Here is a 13,535-nt window from a genome sequence, read left to right as displayed (position 1 = left end):
ACTTCTTCTAGCTTTTCAAGCTTGAGGAGCATCCTTAAGAAGCATTGTGCACTTCTCATGTGTCTCCTTCTCTCCCAAATACTTCTTAACTCTTTGGCCATTAACTGTAAACTCACTACCATCTTTGTTGAGAAGTGTGACAGCTCCAAATGGTAAAATCTCTTTTATTTCAAAAGGACCTCCCCATCTACTTTTCAACTTCCTAGGGAATAACTTGAATCTTGAATTGTAAAGCAAAGCTTGGTCTCCAGCCTTTAGGTCCTTGATGAGAATCTTCCTATCATGAAAGGCTTTAGTTCTTTCCTTGTATATTTTGGAGTTTTCATAAGCTTCTAATCTGATCTCCTCAAGCTCATGCATATCAAGGCTTCTCTTGGCTTGTGCTGTCTCTAGATCCAAGTTTAAAAGTTTGATTACCCATAGAGATTTATACTCAACTTCAACTGGGAGATGGCAAAACTTTCCATAGACAAGCTGGAATGGGGTTCTTCCTATAGGTGTTTTGAAAGCTGTTCTATAGGCCCAAGGTGTTTCATCAAGTTTACTAGACCAATCCTTTCTTGTTGCTCCTACTATTTTTGACAGAATGGCCTTGATCTGTTTGTTTGACACTTCAACTTGCCCACTTGTTTGAGGGTGATAGGCTGTAGACACCTTGTGCTTAACTCCATACTTCATTAGCATTCCTTCAAAGATTTTGTTGATGAAGTGTGTTCCTCCATCACCACAGCTCTTGGGATTCCATACCTTGGGAAGATTATGGTCTTGGAAAGTTTAAGAACCACTTTGTGATCATTAGTGGGGCTAGCGATAGCTTCCACCCACTTGGTGACATAGTCCACTGCCACTAGTATGTAGACATTCCCATTTGAAGGAGGGTTAAAAGGTCCCATGAAATCAATTCCCCACACATCAAATATCTCAACTTCAAGGATTCGATTTTGGGGCATTTCATTCCTTCTTGTGATATTCCCCATTCTTTGGCAAGAATCACACTTTGTGATGAACTTGTGAGTGTCTTTGAATAAAGTAGGCCACATAGACCAGCTTGTAAGACTTTTTGGGCTGTCTTGAAAGTTGCAAAATGTCCTCCATAAGCAGAGCCATGACAATGTCCTAACACTCCTTCAACTTAATTCTCTGCTATGCACCTCCTAAATAGTCCATATGATCCCTTCTTGTATAAGTAAGGTTCATCCCAATAGTATCCATTGATGTCCTTGAGGAGCTTCTTCTTCTTATAGGGGTCCATGTCTGCTGGGATTTCTTCACACACCTTGTAATTGACTATGTCAGCATACCAAGGCAGATCTTCACTTTCAAGTGCCATCCACTCCTCCATCTGATCCTGCTCGACCGCGAGGCCAAACACACTCGATCGAGTGTCTACTCGAGTAGTTAGTCGAGTTGGAGGCCGAGTTGTCTCAAGTTGCATCAGTTTCTCCTCAGGCATTAAATCATCAATTGGAATCTCCTCCTCTATCCTCATTCTGGATAAATGATCAGCTACTCCATTTTCTATCCCTTTTTTATCAAATATCTCCATGTCAAACTCTTGGAGAAGCAAAATCCATCTCAACAACCTTGGTTTTGTGTCCTTCTTTGAGTAGATGTGCCTTAAAGCAGCATGATCAGTGTACATAATTACTTTGGACCCTACTAAGTAACTTCTGAATTTTTCAAAGGCAAATACCACTGCTAGAAGCTCTTTCTCTGTTGTTGAATATCTTCCTTGAGTTTCATCCAAGGTTCTACTTGCATAGTGAATCACATGCAGCTTCTTATCTTTTTTTCTGCCCTAGGACTGCTCCTACTGCAAAGTCTGAAGCATCACACATAATCTCAAATGGAAGATCCCAGTTTGGAGCTTGAACTATTGGAGCTGATATCAAAACAGCCATGATCTCCTTGAAAGGCTTCAAGCAATCTTCATCAAAGTTGAACTCAATCTCTTTACAAAGCAACCTTGTCAATGGCCTAGCTATCTTTGAGAAGTCCTTGATGAATCTTCTATAAAATCCAGCATGACCAAGAAAGCTTCTTATATCCTTGACTGTTTTTGGTGGTTGAAGTTGAACCATGACTTCAATCTTTGCTTTGTCAACTTCAATACCCTTCTCTGAAATCTTGTGTCCAAGAACTATCCCTTCTTCAACCATGAAGTGACACTTTTCCCAGTTCAAAACTAGATTTGTCTCCTCACATCTCTTTAAAACCCTGCACAGATTAGCAAGACAAGAAGAAAAGGAGTCTCCATAGACAGAGAAGTCATCCATAAAAACTTCAACAACATCCTCAATAAGATCAGAGAAGATAGACATCATGCATCTTTGAAAAGTTGTTGGAGCATTACATAATCCAAATGGCATCCTTCTATAGGCAAAAGTACCATATGGACATGTGAATGTTGTCTTCTCTTGATCATTAGGATGAATAGGAATTTGGAAAAATACAGAGTATCCATCTAAGAAACAGTAGTGGGTGTGATTAGCTAATCTTTCCAACATTTGATCAATGAATGGAAGAGGAAAATGATCTTTCCTAGTAGCAGAATTAAGCTTTCTATAATCAATGCACATTCTATGTCCTGTAATGGTTCTAGTGGGAATTAACTCATCATGATCATTCTTTACTACAATAATTCCTCCTTTTTTAGGGACACAATGAACTGGTGAGACCCAAGTACTATCAGAAATAAGATAGATCACACCAGCTCCAAGCAACTTAAGAATCTCCTTTTTTACTACTTCCTTTAGGTTGGGGTTAAGCCTTCTTTGAGGTTCAATACTAGAGTAGGATTCATTTTCAAGGTGGATCCTATGCATGCAGAGATTAGGTGATATTCCTTTAATGTCATCCAAAGTATAACCAATGGCTTTTCTATACTTCCTTAGCTCAACAACTAGCAAATCAAGTTCTTCCTTACTCAATTTAGCATTTACTATCACAGGATAAGTGGAGTTCTCACCTAGAAAAACGTACCTTAGCCCATATGGGAGAGGTTTTAGCTCTACTTTTGGTGCTTTCAGTTCAGACCAGTCATCTGTGGAGGACTCGGCAGTGCACTCGGTCGTGTGGTTTTGGTGCTTGGTCGAGTGTATGCTCGAGTAGGTGGTCGAGCTTTCTGTATTCGCTATTTGAACTGACCAGACTTCCTCTCTTAATGATGGTAACCCCTCAAAAACCTCTGGATGGTCTGACTCTCTACAGGAGTCCAATATCTCCTCATAGGCCTTGGTTTCTTTATGGATGAACCCTTCCTCTCCACTTTTGGTCAAAGCAGTTCTAAGGTGATCTTGTTCTGCTAGTTCTTCTATCAATTCTCCTAATAATTTGTCCAACTCTTCAACCCAAAAGACTTGTCCTCCAATTGTTGGTTTCTTCATGGCCTCTACAATATCAAATGTCATTTTGAGGTCCTCTCCCAAGTTGAGATCAATCTTCCCTTGTCTCACATCGATTATTTCTCCTGCTGTAGCTAGGAAAGGTCTCCCTAAGATCAAAGGATCTTTTGGTTCTTCATCCATTTCCAAGACTACAAAGTCTGTTGGGACTTCCACTGCTCCAACTCTAACTGGTAGATCCTCCAAAACACCATGTGGTAATCTTATTGATCTATCAGCTAAGATCAAGGATATGTTGCATGGCTTATACCTTGTAAACCCTAGGCGCTTAGCAACTGATAGAGGCATTAGGCTTACTGAGGCTCCCAAATCACAAAGGCATCTGTTGAAGGTTAAGGGGCCTATAGAGCAAGGTAGAGTAAAGGAACCAAGATCTCTTAGCTTTTGAGGGTTCACTTGCTTTTGTATTATGGCACTACACTCATGACTAAGAATCACCATCCCTTGAACTTCTTTGATCCTTTCCATCACAGCATCTTTCAAGAATTTTTGGTAAGGAGGGATCATCACAAAGGCATTTATTAGAGGCATCCTAATCTAAATCTCTCTAACTTGTTTGTCAAACGATGCCTTGTATTTTTCAACCATCTGCTTCTTAAATCTTCCTGGGAAAGGTAGTGGAGGCTTGCAAGGAGGAGGAATGAACCGGACTTCTTTTTCTTTGGAGGTAACTGGCTTGATTTTCTCCTGAGAGGCTGCTCGATCGGGTACTCGATCACACACTCGGTCGAGTGTGTGGTCGAGTGGTGGGTCGAGTTCAACGGTGTTTTCATTCTGAGTTTCTTCTTGCTGAAAACTCTCCCCTTCTTCAATTTCACTGTCCTCAGTGTCTGGTAACGCTCCCTGTCTTGTTGGTAGAACTCTTCCACTGCGGAGATTGATAGCATTAGCAAACTCTAGAGTGTGCATAATAGCTTTGACTTTGTTTGGGTCTTGCTTTGGGGTAGTAGTTAGTTGACTCTCCATAGTAATAATCCTGGAGGTCAGTGTGTCAAACTTGGCATGAAGTTCACTGTAAACATCTTCTATCCTTCTGTTCAGCTCAGCAAATCGGCTTGCTGCCTCAATATTTCCATTGGTTTGCCCAATCAACAGCTGTTGCATCATGGCTCTTAGCTCTTGTTCCTGGCCTTGGTTAGTCTGAAACCCTGGGGGGGGGGGGACACAATTGAGGCTGGAACACTTGTTGTTGCTGCTTGGGTGCATAGTTGTTTTGCTGTTTAGGCTGTGGAGGTGGATAGACTTGATCTTGGGAATTTGCTACATTGGTGCTTCTATAGGAGAGGTTGTTGTTCTTGAACCCTCCTCCTTGGTTGTTGACTTTGAATCCTCCCTGGTTTTGCATATAACATAGCTCAGCAAATTCCCTCTCCCCATCTTGAACTTGACACTCTTCTTCACCAATGAAGTGAATGGACTTTTGTTGGCTAAGGAGTATTTTGTCAAGCTTCTCATTGACCATCTTCAAATCTTTCTTGAACTTGTCCTCTTGCTCATTGGGTGGGAACCTTATTGCTCTGTCATAGTCCTCATTATAGTTGCCATCTGACTGAGCAAGATTTTCAACCAATTCCCAACCTTCTTCCACATTCTTATTGAGGAAGTTGCCATTTGAGGCTGTATCAAGAAGCATTCTGATTTTGGGGAGCACTCCTCTATACAAGGTACTTAGGAGGGACTCATTGCTGAAGCCATGGTGAGGACACTGAGTCTAGAATCCTTTAAACCTCTCCCAAGCTTCACAAAAGCTCTCATTATTCCTTTGAGCAAACCCAGAAATTTCATTCCTCAATCTAGCAGTTCTAGCATTGAAGAAGAACTTGGCCAAGAAAGCCTTCTTGCAAGCATCCCATGTGGTGATTGCTCCAGTTGGAAGTGTCTTCTCCCATAGATGAGCTTTGTCTCCAAGTGAGAAAGGGAACAGCCTAAGCTTGAAGCCATCTTCACTCACACCATTGATCTTGGTGAGACCACATATCCTATCAAACTCATCAAGGTGGTCTAGGGGATCTTCCATTGGCAACCCATGGAACTTGTTGGCTGGAATCATAGAGATCAATCCACTCTTGATCTCATAACTGTTGTTTGCTACTGTAGGAGGCACAATACCAGCTCTTTGGTTATGTGTGTTTGGTGCATCTCCAACACCAATGTTTCTTGCCCTTGGAGCTTATTGATCTTGTTGCTCCATTAGCACTTGTTGTTCTTGTTCCTGATAGATTCTTGTTCTCTGCTGTCTCAGGTCCCTTGGTGGTCGGTTGATGTGATCAAGGAGTCTCTGAAGATTGTGATGACCCTTGGACCTTGTTTGCATCAACAGGCGCGAGTACTGACTTGGACAGGCACTCGGTCGAGCGCAGGCTTTAGTGGGTGGTCGAGTCGACTGGGAAGTGATGTCTATTTGTATTTGGCTTCTGACTCGATCGGGTACTCGATCACTCACTTGGTCGAGTGGTGGTCGAGTTGATGGTCGAGCTGGTACCTGAAACTCAATCACAGACAAGCAGTAGAAGAATCAAAATCAGTAGGGAACAAGTGGATAAACAAACTTAATCTTAGACTTCTATTGATCCTAATTGTCACAAAACACACTCAAATGGGCAACGGCGCCAAATTGAAACACGATATTTGATGGTGGTGAAGTGTGGATGATGGATGAGATATGAATGATGATGAATGAATGGAGTGCAGTGTGTTTCAATTTCCCTTATGATGTTGCAGTATAAGAGGTGTCAATCCAATCTGAGTGTTTGCAAGCAATCATGATGTGCATATATGTCTAAGTCAAGCCAAATATGAAGGATGTTTGTCACTAACAACCTATTGATGAAATGTAAAATGCAGAAAGTAAAAGCTACTAAGATAGATGCTAAATGTAAAGAGAGCAGACTAATCAAAGCTATGATGAAGCAAGAACAGAAATAGAAACTATAGTAATGCAAGTAATGAACTAATGCAAGGCAAGTAATGAACATGGTACTAAGTGAATGCAACAGAAATGCAACTAAAATGAAACAGGAATTGAGACAGGACAAACACAAAGCATAAACAAGAATTATGGGGATGAGCACGAGCAAGCACTCGATCGAGTGTAGATCGAGTACATGGTCGAGCTGGACAAACGCGAGAAACAGAGTAATGCAAGCAAAACAGAGCAAGACAAAAACGAATCAAACAACGACCAAACAACAGGATTTAAACTAAGAAATCAATAGACAAGGAAGGTCTTGAGGAGGGATTCATGGGCTGGACTAATGATTGTGGTCATCTAGCTTGGTCAAAAAATCTCAAACAACTTGAGCTAATCTCTAGACAATGATCTTCCTAGAACATGTTAATCCACTCTCATGGCAAAAACAATCAAGCTCATATATTTCTAGACTTGTTCTCACAAAGCAAAGAACTTATACAAGCAAGCATTAAGCAACAGATCATTAATGTCAAAAATCAAACAAGACATCTAATCTTTTAGCATGCCTAATGATAATCTCTAGATCTAGCCTTATCTTGCAACCTAGACATTGGTGTGATGCTAAGAAGCTTGAAATCAAACCCTACCCTCTCGGTTATAGGATCAGCATAGAGTACATCTAGCCTAGAAGAGATCTATAACAATCAAGCTTGACCTAACTAAACAAACCTCAACCACAATCCAGCCTACCCATCCTCAAGATCCTAAACAAACTACTCACAATCACACATGATGAACAACAAAATCATAAACCCAGAAAATAACCAAACTTGCATCAATAGATAGATGAAACAGAGATCTAAAATATTGAAGAAGGAATCAAACTCGAATTCTTAATATTTTGAAAGTTATGAAACCAACAAAATTCAAGGAATCTCTTGTTTTCCTTCAAAAGTAGAAAAGAAATCTAAGAAAATAAAAGTGCAAAAAGCATATATTCCCAAAAGGGTAAAAACTAGGTTTGAGAATATCTAAAAAGCTGAACTCTTGGTGGCTGAAGGGTACAAGGTCCTTCTATAGGAAAAGTAGTGGAAGCCCTAAAAAATGCTAAAAGACAAAATAGCTAGGCGACGGGTCGAGTTGGCTTTTCTTCTGCTCCTTCCACTCGGTCGAGTCCCTCTCCGCACACGGTCGAGTGCCTGGTCGAGTGGAAATCCGGACCTTGGTTCTTCAGCTCTAACTTCCTTGCTTTCTTCTCTTGATAGCTGCACTCCTCTTTAGCATTGCTTCCATGCTCCTTAGACTCCAATATCACCTGTTTATGCAAGAAAAGATGCAAATGCAATGCAACTAAACTCTAATGCATGAACAGTCCTAAAGCTACACAATAATGGACAAAATGGATAGGAAAAGATGCAAAAGATGTGAATATTCTAAGGGAAAACAAGGTAAATTATATGAACATCACCCTATGACTCAATGTTTTAATCTCATAAGGTAAACCGTTTTATTTCTTGCATTTTTATTTACAATCTTGAAAACAAAACAAAACAAACATTTGTCCGTTTTAGCTATTTACAAGTCTCACAAATCTTTAGTGTACCATTGGTCCTTGTGGATCCGACTCGCAGATACTACCTCACGGTTAAGTGTATCAGATAATTGCTAGAGCAATCAGTCAACTTAAAGATTCAATTGTTACAGAGTAACTACGTGAACCGAAATGGAAGCATGTATAAAGAATAATTGTATTTAAATGTCTAATTTATTACGGATTTTAGTATAAATATAGGGGTCGTAAACCCAAAAGAGGGAACGATTTCAATGCAAAATCTAAATAATATATATTTTCTTTCACAAAATTTATTCTTGAAATCCGACTTGTGTTTGGTTACCAATATAAACGAGTGTGGGATCCGACTCCCACAACATGTATTAATTTATTGAACTTTATTGTAGATTCATATCAAGTTAAAAACACATTTTAGAGCAACACAATTTGTTTTTTTAACTTACATGATTTAAAAAGGAGTAAAAAAGAAATTAATATTTTAATAATGAATAATTTGTAATTGAGTAATTTGAATTAATATTATTTTTAGTGATAAAGATAAGGGATTTTAACGAGAAGTACCACATTTCAAAATTTTTTTTTGAGAAATACCATATTATTTTTCTCTTTCTAAAAATACCATAATCCAGTTTTTTGGTCATGAATAAATGACAATTTTTTCCTTGATGATTGTGTGGCAGGGGATGGGAGTGGATTAGACATGTCAGAACAACATATTTTAAATGTAAAAAAAATAATTGACAATTTTGAGGAAAAAAAAAGGTGGAAGATCTCAAATAACAATATTTTATAAAAAAGAATTGGGAAGTTAAGAGATAATGTATAGAAGTTTGAGTTATCACAAATACAAATTTTTCTGCTATCTACAAATTCAAATTGATAGACAATATTGAATTTCTACAAACATGTCCACAATATTTGAATCGGTAGATGATACTGAATTTTCAGAAATAGAAATTTGTTGTAACATGCGCGAACCAAATGGTCTGTTTTGGGGGTGGGTGTCGATCGACACCAAGGGGAGTGTCGATCGACACTAACAAATTCCGGTTCAACCGGATTGATTTTATTGGTCAATTTGGTTCAGTTTAGTTTAAGTGGAAATCTCCAAACCAAGTATTTAAGCGAAAATCGATCTAAGTCGTGGTTTTGAGTGTTGTCACCATTTTTAGAGAGAAACAAAGAGAGAAAAGAGAGCGCTTGAGATTTTAGAGGTTTTTGGGTAGATTTTTGGCTTGTTTGGTGAGATATGTCCCTGTAGAGTGGAGATCTAGTGCTAGAAGGGAAGGAGAAGCTTCCTAAGGTGTTGGATTCTTCGTTTTTGGGTAAGAACTTTCTGCAAAAGAGGTGAGTGCATGACCATGGATGATCTAAGCCTGAGATCTCATTTGTTTTGCTTGTCCTATGTTGTTTGTGGTGTTTTTATTGCTTGTTTTGGTTGATATATGGTTCCTATAGATTCTTGAGGATTTTGTTCGAATTTTGGACGGATTGGAGATGGATAGAAATGGAGATTCGACTTTCGGCTTTGAGCAGAACGTGTCTGCGGAATCGGTGTCGATCGACACCAGGTGGGTGTCGGTCGACAGCAAGATGTCGACGGTGCAGAGACTTGGCGAGTGTTGGATCGAGGGTTTCTAGGTCAAGGAGGAGTGTCGGTCGACACCAAGGTGGTGTGTCGATCGACACTGAGAGACAGTGTCGGTTGACTCCAACAGTCAGTGTCGGTCGGCCCCAACCTTGTTAGCAGGCGGCTGACACTTGTTTCCCTGGTTGTTTTGTGTTTGTTTGTTGCTTGTTTAACATTGAAATCTCAATTGCTTGTGTGTATAGCCCAGTAAATGGGAGGATTACCTCACTTAGTGTTTATGACAATACTCATGCATCTCAATTTGTGTTTGTGGTGCATGTGATAACAGGATTTTCACCCAGGGTATCAATTCCCTATGCAGTTGTAGTACAAAGGATTATCAATCCAAATGGTTGTTATGCTAGCAGATGAGATATGATCAGAACTAAGCAAGTCAAGCCAAGCAAGAAATGGTTTTAATTTAACAATCCAAAAATAAATAAAAGAAATAAAATGAACAAGAACCACACCACCTACGCACTCGATGCAAGCATTCGAGTACAGAATCGGGTGGGGTGATCGAGTAAACAAAGAAAGTATGAACAACTCGAAGGTGTACACGAAGCTGGTGATCGAGTACCAGTTCGGGTATAGGGTCCAGTGATGTATAAAAATGTAAACAATCAAGATGCGAAAGCTCCATGGGGTAATCGACTCCTAAGTGTTCCTGACCAGTATGGAAGTCTTACATGCCTCAAGCAAATATTCCTTAGACAATGAATCTCTAAAATCTTGTTAAAACACTCTCGTGATAGAAACAATCAACCTTGATCACTTTCCTACCCAACTCTCGTTGGAGAAACATGACCAAGTAGGCAATACAAACCGATTTATTATTGTCAATAAACTCCTTACACATCTAATCTCTTAGGCTAAGTGAGTAAATCTCTAGCATTGATTGATTCAAGCATTTCATCTACATCTCTCGATGGTAAAACACCCTAGATCTAATCTCAACCTCTCGGTCTGTTGATAGCATTAAGAACACCAATCTAGAAAGGAATTTATAAAACATAAACAACCAAGCTAAGACATCCTAACCGATCAAGAACACCTAATTGTCTATCCCATCCTTAGAAACTTTGTTTCACTACTCAGATTTTATTGCAGAAAACATAAAAGCATAGATAAATGAAAATTGCATTGTATTCAAATTAAAATAGAAGTGAAGAGTACAAAGTAGAAATCTAAAAAGATAGCAAAAAGATGTAAAATAAATCCTAACAAAGTAGAGAAAAATTGTTTGAGTCGCTCAGGATCTCTCTGATAAGCTCTCGCTCTCTGGTTTGAGTGTCTGCGGCATGCTAGGGCGAGAGGAAGAAGAGGGGGGTATATATATGGAAACCCCTTTGACCTAGCTTCTCAGTCCTGCCCGAGGGTCAGCTCGATGAGGTGCACGAGGATGAGGTCGGGTTACTCCTCGGGTAGGTTTGTTCTTCCTTCTCTTGGATCCTACTCGATCGGGTTGGGGTTCGGACTGTTCTTCCTGCTCAATAGCTCCTTCGGGTACATGATCGGATTTGACCTTGTTTCTCCCCAATTTAGGCTCTAAAGCACTTGTTTTCATCTAAAATATGCAAATGCAAGAATGCAACACCCTAAATGGCCTAAATGCGAATTCCTACAGTTAATGACCTAAAAATGCTAAGGTAAGGGTATAAACAATGCAAAATATGGACAAAAAAAGATGCTTAAAACATGTAAATTAGAGAGTTATCAGTAAGTAAAGGCAAAGTGTGATCGTGGAATCAAGGCGATGAGGAGGAGGATGTTCTAGAGGCTTGATTGATTGTGATCTAGCTATTGTTAAGTTGCTAGAGTTGAATCGATAGAACATTGTAGAATGTTGGAATCGGTGATTGACTTTGTTGGTTTATTGAATTATTCATTGTTGGATTTTTATTTTTTTAATGGTATTGTTCGGTTATCCATGGTTGATTGATGCTAGGTTGTTAGTGGGTATGAGACCACTAGAGAGTAATTATACAAAAAAAAAAAAAAAGAGGAAGGGTTGTTTCATTTGTCTACTATTGTCCACAGGGATTTGTCAATGTAATATGGTCCTAAAACATGTCCACCGAGTTAGAAAATGTTGTCTACCATGATTTAAGGTGTGAAAGTAGTCCATCAACTAAAAATATTATAGTCTATAATATGGTTTTAGTTACAACTTGATAAAGGTCAACAGTTTTACATGTATTGTTGTCTTTTATTGTCCACAATTTTCAAAATTGGTGGAAAACATTGTCGATGAAGATAAAATTTATCCACATGTTTTATCCTAAACAAAAACAACACCAAACATCAAAACTTTTTACGTGAAATCAAACCTCACAAATAGTTTTTTCCTGTGTTTTGTCTTCACTCGCACAGTTCCGACAGTCACTTCCCGGAAGGTCACCCATCCTGAGACTACTCTAGCTTATGCACGCTTAACTCTGGACTTCTCTCAGGACTCTTGACCGAAAAGATTAGTGCACTTTGGTGACATAGGTGGCCAAATCAATTCTTTTAAACCTCTCCGCAAGTCTCTGAAACCGGGGTATCACAATTCACCCACACTAACAGATCGCAACGTCTTTGTTGCACACCAAGACCGTCTCCCCTGACGGTGTTAGCCCACTCGACTCCATACTCATCTGGGTTTGGCTCAGATACCGCTTGTAACTCCCCGACCGCCACCTCTGTGTGGACCCCATGTCCAATCCCAATCCATGGTCACACCTTCCTTAATGGGCCTCACATCCTTTCACTAGACCCGTGAGCCCATTAATATCCGACGGTCGGTTTGTTATATCCGGGAGGCTTTAAAGACTTGTTACCGTCTCTAGAAATCACCACATGATCTTTCCCTGTGTTTTGTCCTCACTGGCACAATTCCAACAGTCACTTCCCGGAAGATCACCCATCCTGAGACTACTCCAACTCTAGTACGCTTAACTCTAGAGTTCTCTCAGGACCCTTGACCGAAAAGATAAGTGCACTTTGGTGACATATGTGGCCAAATCAATTCTTTTAAACCTCTCTGCAAATCTCTGAAACCGGGATGTCACAATTGGTTTGTTGTTCGACCCAATCCAATCTAACCAAGCCTAGATCTGTTCATGAAGTTCCATCTTCTTCTTCTCAATCTCAACTTATTCATCTATAAACACAGAAAGAGAATAACGAGTCAATTGATCCTTGATTCGATGTCGAAGTCTTTAAAATTGAATTCTCATATGCATCGTCACTTGCTGGAGAGGCTTAATCAGTGTTAGAGAAAATAAAATTGATTTGGATGATGTTGAGAGCGTCGTCAGCTACGTCTTGAAAATTTCTTAGAGAACTTTTGTATCCATAGAGATCGACCCATCAAACATTTAGATAAAAGAGAGAGAAATACCTGAAAAAAAAATAAGAAGACAAGAAGAAAGAAGAATGGGTGGAAAAAAAAAATATGATTATTTATAAAGAAAATTAAATTTTTGGTTAAAGACAGTTTGGTCTTTTCAATTAGTCATTGTGATATTGGTGAAAATACATAATCCAATGTGGTAGATTGTAGTTTGCCTACAATATATGGTATTATTGTTAGAAAACTCTAAAGATAATATTATTTTTGTAACTTGATTATTTCATAATGTGAACGAGACCTATCATCGAATTTTTTAAGATGTGGTGCCTCAACTTTTGCATAGCAAACACATCCAAAGACTCTAAGATGATCTACACTCGGTTTCTTGCCCTTGAAAGTCTGGTATGGAGTTTGCATAGTTAAAGCCCTTGTTGCTACTCGATTAATAATATAAGTAGCATGTCTCACCGCTTCTCCCCAAAGATAATTTGGTATCTTCATATGTTTCATAATACTCCTCGTCATCTCAAGTAGTATTCTGTTTCGTTGTTCAACCACACCGTTCTACTGAGGAGTATATGGTGCTGTTAGATGTCTTGTGATGCCTGAGTTGGTACAGAAATCTTGAAACTCTTGAGACATGAACTCTCCTCCTCTATCCGATCGAAACACCTTGATAG

General features: G+C 39.3%; 1 non-coding gene across 1 annotated transcript; it reads left to right on the top strand.

Annotated features, from left to right (window-relative positions):
• The first annotated feature begins 5,092 nt into the window (after positions 1–5,092).
• LOC147937924 (small nucleolar RNA R71) lies at positions 5,093–5,199 on the top strand. The gene has a single exon (XR_015567538.1). It is a non-coding gene; the product is annotated as a small nucleolar RNA R71 (small nucleolar RNA).
• Positions 5,200–13,535: the final 8,336 nt, after the last annotated feature.

The sequence above is a fragment of the Camelina sativa genome, chromosome 9, assembly GCF_030686135.1.
Source record: "Camelina sativa cultivar CO46 ecotype springtype chromosome 9, ASM3068613v1".
Classification (NCBI taxonomy): Eukaryota; Viridiplantae; Streptophyta; class Magnoliopsida; order Brassicales; family Brassicaceae; genus Camelina; species Camelina sativa.
The sequence above is the reverse complement of the archived record's forward strand: the minus strand, read 5'-3'. Positions and strand labels throughout refer to the sequence as shown.